The sequence below is a fragment of the Crocuta crocuta genome, unplaced genomic scaffold (genome assembly GCF_008692635.1).
Source record: "Crocuta crocuta isolate KB4526 unplaced genomic scaffold, BGI_CrCroc_1.0 scaffold73, whole genome shotgun sequence".
Classification (NCBI taxonomy): Eukaryota; Metazoa; Chordata; class Mammalia; order Carnivora; family Hyaenidae; genus Crocuta; species Crocuta crocuta.
In genome coordinates, this window is record NW_027529443.1 from 4398543 (window position 1) to 4407938 (window position 9396).

Here is a 9396-nt window from a genome sequence, read left to right on the forward strand (position 1 = left end):
ACCTGACTTCAGCTCAGGTCATGATCTTGTGGTTTGTGAGTTTGAGGCCCGCGTCAGTCTCTGTGCTGACAGCTCAGAAATTGGAGCCTCATTCAGATTCTGTGTCTCCTCTCTCTGCCCCACCCATGCTCATGCTCTGTCTTTCTGTCTCTCAATAATAAATAAAAATGTTTAAAAAAAAAATTAAGGGGCACCNATTACAGGAGTTCCTGGCTGGCTCAGTCGAAAGAGCATGCAACTCGATCTTGGGGTCATGAGTTCAAGTCCCACACTGGGTACAGAGATTATTTAAATAAATAAATAAGCAAACAAACAAACTTTACAGAAAGTACGTCTCAATTTGAAATGTTACATTACATGTACATAATTTTTGCAAATTAGTGCCAAAGAAATGTTTAAAACTCCATAATATCCAAGATTTGCTTCCACTACTCCAGGCTGGGGGGTGGGGGGGAGAGAGAAAAATGCAACATGACTGACATAATGTTGGAAACTGCTAAAACCGAGTAATGGGTGCATGTAGCTTCTTTATTCTGTTCTCATTTGTGTGTGTTTGAAATTTTCCATAATAAAAGACCCAAAAAATTACAAGCCTCCACACGAATNATATGGGTTCAAACCCTGGGTCGGGTTCTGTGCTGACAGCTCAGAACGTGGAGCCTGTTTCAGATTCTGTGTCTCCCTCTCTCTCTGCCCCTCCTCCACTGGTGCTCTGTCTGTCTCAAAAATAAACTATAAAAAATAAAAAAATAAAAAGTGTATTACAGGAGTTCCTGGCTGGCTCAGTCGAAAGAGCATGCAACTCGATCTTGGGGTCATGAGTTCAAGTCCCACACTGGGTACAGAGATTATTTAAATAAATAAATAAGCAAACAAACAAACTTTACAGAAAGTACGTCTCAATTTGAAATGTTACATTACATGTACATAATTTTTGCAAATTAGTGCCAAAGAAATGTTTAAAACTCCATAATATCCAAGATTTGCTTCCACTACTCCAGGCTTGGGGGGGAGAGAGAAAAATGCAACATGACTGACATAATGTTGGAAACTGCTAAAACCGAGTAATGGGTGCATGTAGCTTCTTTATTCTGTTCTCATTTGTGTGTGTTTGAAATTTTCCATAATAAAAGACCCAAAAAATTACAAGCCTCCACACGAATGATTAAAGGCAACATGGAGGGAGATGAGAGGCAGAGGAAGGAGCTGGAGTGTAAGAACAGGAGTCTTGGGGGCAGGAAGACAATGCAGCAGGGTCAGTCAGGATCAAGAATGCCCCTTCCTAGTCCTGCTCTTCCTGACGCGTGATGATTCGTTTTTCCTACGTCCCCAACATGAACATCATCAAAAGTAATCACTTCCAAAGGATACTCTTGTAAACTGCTATTGGGAGTATGGACTAATAAAGCCCACAGTGAACAATTTGGAAGTATCTAATATCAAATTTCAGATGTCACTATGTTATAACACATTGATTTCAATCTAAGCCCATAAAAAAGAAATTGTACAAAAATAGGTATCACAAAATAGCCTAAAAGCCAGTGGACAGAGAAAAGTTAAACACACCATAATGTACTCATTTCATGGAATCCTACCCAATAGTGTCAGGAACGGAAGGGGGCTGTAGACATCTACGGTGTGCAGGGAAGAGCTGACACAGCAGGTCTGAAACGGTGATCCCTGGAAAGGGTGGCCCTCGGCTGGTGTCAAGGAACCTGGGTTGCAGAGAGGTTCCACCATTTCCTAACCAGTAACAGTAAACTGTGCAAACCACACAGTTCACGCTGATAAGCACAGTTATACTTTCCTTTTGGGAATCTGGAATTTTGGTACATGTTAGGCAGAGGGTAGGTACCTCTATGACCAGCCCCTGATAGGAACTTTGGGCATTGAATTTCTAAGGAGCTTTCCTGGTAGACATTTCACAGATGCTGTCACAATTTGATGCTAGAAAACTAAGCATGCCCTGTGTGATACGACAGGGAGAGAACTCTTGGAAACTTGCACCTAGTGTCCTCTGGATTTTGCCCAATGTGCCTTTTCCCTTTGCTGATAGTTTTGCTGTAATTAATCAGAGCCATAAGTACAACTAGATGCTGAATCCCAGGGAATCATCAAACCTGAGGGTGGTCTTGGGGACCAAGTAACAAACATGGCTTATAGAGAAAGATCTCTAAGACACACTGCTGAGTCAAAAGAAGGTCAACATTCAGATCAGCATTATCATTTGTTAGAAAAACAAAAAGAAAATTCCATTAAAAGGTACACATTTTCCACAGTACAGTAGGGAAGCAGAGGGGAGCAGACCCTCAAGGTACCCAGATGAGTTGACTCTGCACCCAAAATTATGTAGTGATAACCTATTCAATGGTTAGCCAATATGCCAATACAAATGTCCTGTAAGCCAAGGAGTCTCTGTGCACTAGGAGAACCTAAGAAGAAAACATGACTTTAGGTTTTTCTTAATTAATTTATTTTTGAGAGGCAGGGGAGGGGGAGAGGGGAAAGAGAAAGAGAGAGAGAGAGAGAGAGAATATGAATATGAATATCCCAAGCAGGCTCCACACTGTGCAGAGCCTGATGTGGGGCTCAAACTCACAAACCATGAGAACATGACTTGAGCTGAGATCATGAATCAGACACTTAATTGATGGGGCCACTCAGGTGCCCCAGAAAACATGATTTTAAACTATAATTTTGTATAAACAACTGAACACGTGAAATAACGAAACAAGCCACCATTTGGTAGAGCTGTATGCAAGTTTAGGAAAATAAGACATGCATATGAGCTGTTACAGCTATGAAAGGCTTTGAGAAGGGGATCTTAAAGGATCCTGAAGAGTCTTCCATAGACAGAGAGGTGGGCCTTTCAGGCAAGGGAGCACAGAACAGGGCACAGACACAGCAAAGCATGGAGATTTGTTAGCATGGTGATTTCAGGGACCAGTACTCACAGAGAAAAAAAAAAAAGGAGGGAAAGCTAGATAAAAGTAGAAGATAAATTGCTAAATAAGATGAAAGCCTCTTGCAATAATTTGAGTAAACATGCAATGTCCTGAGCCCTAACAGTGGATTGGAAATGAAAAGCAAAGGCCACCACCAAGGTAATCATAAGAAATTGGAATAGCTGATGGTATTAATAAGAATGACAAGAGAGGTATGTTAATGATACCTCCAGACTTTAGAAAGCAAATATTTAAAAGTGGAGGTTCTGCTGCTGAAACTGGTAATGCCATAACAGGACAAGAGGTTATATCTTGCTTCACAAAAGAGAAGACTGGGGGACAGGTTTCCAGAGGGTCCACGTAGCCTACCAGTCAGCAACTTACCATAAGCCAGCTCATCACCACACAGAAGCCAGCCGTATGTGACAAGCTGGTTATGAAAATACATTTCACATCTCCTGCCAAAAATGCTGTTCTCCTACTTTTCCCCTTACAGTCTATTCTATTTTCTCCCAGCCTTCCTGCTTCCCCTTTTTCTATCTGCTTGCCAACCCTCCCTTTTCTTTTCTCCTTCTTGTCCTCCTACACATAAATTAATCACCAAAGCCAGTCTAGCACTATACAGCACAGAGTCACTAGTAACCCTCAAAACAGTAATTTTACCACATAGTAGAGACGGAAACCCAAATGCAGCAAAAACAGGTAAGAATGAAATCAGGGGTTTGGATAAGTGTTTCAAAAACTCTGGCAGTGATATAAAGAAAACACAATAAAAATGAAGTTCCTTGGATTGTTTTTAAAATAAGAAGACTAGGGGCGCCTGGATGGCTCAGTCAGTTGAGCATCTGACTCCCGATTTCAACTCAGGTCATGATCTCACGGTTCAGTTTGTGAGACGGGGCCCCATATGAGGCCTCAAATTCTGAGTCCGTGCTGTCAGTGCAGAACCTACTTGGGATTCTCTCTCTGCCCCTCCCCATCTTGTGCGCCTGCTCTCGCTCAGAGCTCTCTCTCGCTCAAAATAAATACACCTATAAAATAAAATAAAAATAAAGACTAGAGCTTACTTGCAGATAAAAAGGGTTAAGGAATATACGTATCAGAGAAAGTGTTAGCAGATGGGGGACACAAGAGAGGCTAGTTTAGAGTCACAAGCAGTTTAATAGCCACTTGTACTGAAGGAGTTCAATAAAAGTGATGCATCCATAAAATGGAATACTACACAGCTATACAACAGGTAAGATCTCCATGTTCTGGTATGAATGGATCTGGAAGGTATTCAGTTAATTGGGAAAAAAAAACTGTAAGATTCAGTATACTATGTTTTGTGTTAATAGGAAGGAAGGGATAAAAATACATATTCCCATGTGTTTGTATTTGCATAAAGTCTAAGTGACGTGTATGGTACACGGTAGCGGTAAGGCTGATCCAAAACCTGGCTTGTTAAACTACTCTCCTAAACTCTACTTTTTTTTTTTAATGTTTTTTTTTTTTAATTTATTTCTGAGATAGATACAGCGTGAGCAAGGGAGGTCCAGAGAGAGAGGGAGACACAGAATCTGAAACAGGCTCCAGGCTCCGAGCTATTCCTCAGCACAGAGGCCAATCTGGGGTTTGAACCCAGGAACCGTGAGATCAAGACCTGAGCTGAAGTCAGACGCTTAACCGACTGAGCCACCCAGGTGCCCCTAAACTCTACTCTTCTGTGGCTTAAGTTAATTACTAGTTCCTTCAGGATTCTTTCCAACTCACACAAACCTCACTCTTGACCTTTAATTAAACAATGCTCATTTTCTAATTGTTTCAGATTTTAATCTCACTCTTCCAAATAGGACTAACTGCTGCTCTGAAGGCAAAAACCAGTTCTACTTGTATTGTACTCTCCAGCATTGGGCACCAAAATTAAATTCCTGCTTCCTGGCTTTTACTAACACTCTAACCTGATCGCCACCACCAAACACGCGTTCTTTCCACTCTTCTACCCGCATTCTATGTAAGGACAATCCTACTGAAGTGCTTCACTCTCCAATACCTACTTGTGTAAGCATCGTTTCTTTTCTCTCAAGCCTCCATCTCCTCGTTTATGAGAAGTCTCAACCAGTACCTCCCCCAAGGGTTGTGAAAAGTAAATTAGGTAATGCAGAGAAAGTGCTTAACAGATGCACAGAGTAAGTGTACACTCATTGTTAGCTACAAGAATGAGGTCCAAAACACCGCACTAAATATGGCTAAGGTTAGGATACAAGGAAGGGTGCAAACTGAAGAAGGGAGAACGTACAGTAGAAAACAGAATTGATGCACCTCTTTGAATGGTTATCATCAAGAAGACAAAAGATAACAAGAGTTGGTGAGGATGGGTACAAAAGGGAACCCTTTTGTGCCTGCTGGGAATGTAAGTTGGTGAACCCTCTATGGAATACAGTTTGGAGGCTCCTCAAAAAATTAAAAATACAGGTGTGACTGGGTGGCTCAGCTGGTTAAGCATCTGACTCTTGATTTTGGCTCAAGTCATGATCTCATGGTTCATGAGCTCAAGCCCCACCTTCAGCTCTGCACCTGACAGTGCAGAGCCTGCATGAGATTCTCTCTCTGTCCTTTCCCCACTTGTGCTCTCTCAAAATAAATAAACTTTTAAAAAAATTAAAATTACCAATGACCCAGTAATCCCACTTCTGAGTTTATTTCCAAAGTAAATATAAACAAGATATCAAAAAGATATCTGCACTCCCATGTTTACTGCAGCATGATCCACAATAGCCAAGATATGGATACCGATGTATCTATCAGTGACTGATGTAGACATGGGGTATGTGTGGGTGTGTACACAATGGAATACTATTCAGCCAGAAGAAAGAAGGAAATTCTGCCATTGGCAATAATCTGGATGGGCCTTTAGGGCATTTTGCTAAGTGAAATAAGTCAACCGAGAAAGACAAATACTATATATCACTTATACGTGGAATCTAAAGAAAGGTGAACTTGTAGAAACAAAGCAGAACAGTGCATACCAGGAGCTAGGGAAAGTGGGGATTGGAGAGAAGCTGTTAAAATATACAAATTTGCAATTAGAATAGGAATAAATTCCGGAAATCTGATGAACAGAATAGTGATTACAGCCAACAATACTGTCTTATACACTTCAAAGTTGCTGAAAGACTAGATCTCAAATGTTCGCACAAAAAAAGAATGCTAATTATGCAACATGATAGAGGTGTTAGCTAACACTATGGTGATAATCACGCTGCAATATATAAACACTGTATCAGCACACTGTACACCTTCAACTTACACAAAGTTAGGTTTCAGTATCTTAAAAACAAAAAAACAGCAACAGCACACAAGGGTAAGGTACTAACCACTGGTGGGGGGTTGGGAGGTGGGGTGGATAGAATTATTTTACCTGTCGATCCTACCTTTATAAAGCTGGAAAAAAATTAAAAAGACGTAATGAAAACAGAACTGAATACATAAAAACAATTATTACAGCACAATGAAGAATGAGGTAGATCCCAGAACAATAATCAAGACCCCAGATTCCAAACGAGACCAAACAAAGTAGCAGGTACCAAAAGAAGACAAAATATCAAAACTACAGAGGAATAACCCTTATGAATACAGACACAGGTCCTCAACAGAAGACTAATAAATCCAATCCAGCAACATATAAAGAGTACTAATCACGATGCCCAAGTGGGATCTGTCCCTGGAATGCAAGGTTGGTGTAGCATATGAAAATCAATGTAATACAACATATTAATAGAATGGGCAAAAACTACATAATGATCTCACTAGACACACAAAAAGCATTTGAAAAAAACCCACCCTTTCATGACAAGCCAAAACACTCAAAGTAGGAATAGAAGGAAACTTCCATAACCTGATAAAGGCCATCTACAAAAAGCTGCCCCCTCGTAACATACATAATGGTTAAGACTGAATGCCTTTCCTCCAAAATGAGAAATGAGACCCGAATGTCCGCTCTTGCCACTTTTATTCAACACAGTACTGTAGATCCCATTCAGAAAAATTGAGCAAGAAAAACAAATAAAAGCACCGAGATTGGAAAGGAAGTTATAAAACCATCTCTATTCACTGATGATACAATGTTATGGATAGAGACAGAGTCCTAAATACACACACACACACCCCAACTAGTAGAAATAATAAGCAAGTTCAACACAGCCACAGGGTACAGGATCAACATACAAAAATCAACTGACTGATGTGCTATGACACGGATGAACCTTGAAGATATTATGCTAATGGAAATAAGGCAGCCACAGAAGGACAAATGTATGATTCCACTCATATGAGGGACCTGGAACAGTGAAATTCAGACAGAAAGCAGAGTAGCGGTTACCAGGAGTTGAGGGTCTGGGAGAATGGGGAATTACCGCTTAATAGGTACAGAGTTTCAATTCTGCAAGATGAGAAGGGTAGTGGAGACCGGTGATGGCTGCACAACACGGTGAGCCTAATGTACTTAATGTCACTAAATAGTACACTCAGAAGTGGTTAAGATGGTAAAATGGACACATCGAATTTTAAAATCTTTGTGCTTCAAGAGACATCAAAGAAAAAAGGCAACCCACAGAATGGGAGAAAATATTTATAAATAGTGTATCCAATAAAGGACTTGTATCTAGAATATTTAAAGAACCCTTATGGGGTGCCTGGCTGGCTCAGTAGGGCCTGCAACTCTTGATCTCAAGGTTGTAAGTTCAAGACCCACACTGGGTCTTTAACAGATTCTTTAAAAATAAAACCTTAAGTGCTCGCTTCGGCAGCACATATACTAAAATTGGAATGATACAGAGAAGATTAGCATGGCCCCTGTGCAAGGATGACATGCAAATTCGTGAAGCGTTCCATATTTTTCTGGTCATCAAAAAATACATACATACATACATAAAACCTTAAGAAAAAAGAACCCTTTTAACTCAAAAATAAAAAAATAACCAAGTTTTAAAATGGGTACAGGATTTAAATTTTTTTTAATGTTTTATTTATTTCTGAGAGAGAGAGAGAGAGAGAGAGAGAGAGCGCGAGAGCGAGCAGGGGAAGGTCAGAGAGAGAGGGAGACACAGAATCCAAAGACAGGCTCCAGGCTCTGAGCTACCAGCACAGAGCCCGATGCAGGGCTTGAACCCACGAACTGTGAGATAATGACCTAAGCCGAAGTCGGATGCTTAACTGACTGAGCCACCCAGGCACCCCAAAATGGGCACCGGATTTGAACAGAGATTTCCCCAAATCACATACCAAAAAATGGCCAATAAGTGCACAAAGATGCTCACATCACTAGTTATTAAGGAAATACAAATCAAAAAATCAAAACCACAACAAGATACCAGTTCATACCAAGATGACAATAATAAAAAAGAATGATGACAAGCATTGGTGAAGCTGTGGAGACACTGGAATCCTCATACATAGCTGGTGTGGATATAAAATGGTCCAGATGCTTTGAAGACAGTCTGGCAGCTCCTGAGAAAGTTAAACACAGAATTCCCAATGTGCCACAGCAATGCCACCTCTAGGTTTGTACCCAAGAGAACTGAAAACATTATGGCCACACCAATACTTGTACCAGACTGTCCATAGCATCAGTATTCATAATAGCCCTAAAGTGAAAACCCTAATGCCCATCAAATGCTGAATGGATACAGAAAATGTGGTATACTGGGGCACTTGGCTGGCTCAGTCAGAGAAGCATGCATCTCTTGATCTTGGGGTAGCAAGTTCAAGCCCCATGTTGGGTGGAAAAATTATGCAAATAAATAAAAACCATAAAAAAAAAGGTAAGAGAAAATGTGGTATAGATATACAATGGAATGTTTTTTGCCCATAAAAGGAATCAAGTACTGATGCATGCTACAACGTGGAGAAGCCTTGAAAACATGCTAAGTGAAACAGGTAAGACACAAAAGGTAAGACACAAAAGTTATGATTCCATTTCTACAAAATGTCCAGAATGGGCAACTCTATAGAGACAGTGTAGATTAATGGTTTCGAGAGGTTCCAGGTAGGGGTGAATGGGGAATGACTGCTTATAAGTACAGGGTTGTTTTCGGCAGGGGAGGAGCAATGATAAAAATGTTCTGGAATTAGGCAGTTGTGATCACTGCACAACTCTGAATATACTAAAATCCATGGAATTGTATACTTTACAAGGATGGATTTAATGGTATATAAATTTTATCTCAATAAAGTTGCTATTAAAAAATGGAGGGATTGGGGCGCCTGGGTGGCTTAGTCGGTTAAGCGTCCGACTTTCGCTTGGGTCATGATCTCGCGGTTCATGGGTTCGAGCCCCGCGTCGGGCTCTGTGCTGACTGCCAGCTCAGAGCCTGGAGCCTGTTTCAGTCTGTGACTCCCTCTCTCTCTGACCCTCCCCTGCTCATGCTGTCTCTCTCTCTCTCCCTCCTAGAAATAAATAAAACATTAAAAA

The 9396-nt window shown here is 40.7% G+C and overlaps 1 protein-coding gene and 1 non-coding gene across 6 annotated transcripts in view; one reads left to right on the top strand and one right to left on the bottom strand.

Moving 5' to 3' along the window:
- Positions 1–9396, bottom strand: part of TNRC6A (trinucleotide repeat containing adaptor 6A) — a 94695-nt gene that overhangs the window by 77340 nt on the left and 7959 nt on the right. The gene's annotated exons all lie outside the window — the stretch shown is intronic.
- LOC144228661 (U6 spliceosomal RNA) lies at positions 7717–7823 on the top strand. The gene has a single exon (XR_013334240.1). It is a non-coding gene; the product is annotated as a U6 spliceosomal RNA (small nuclear RNA).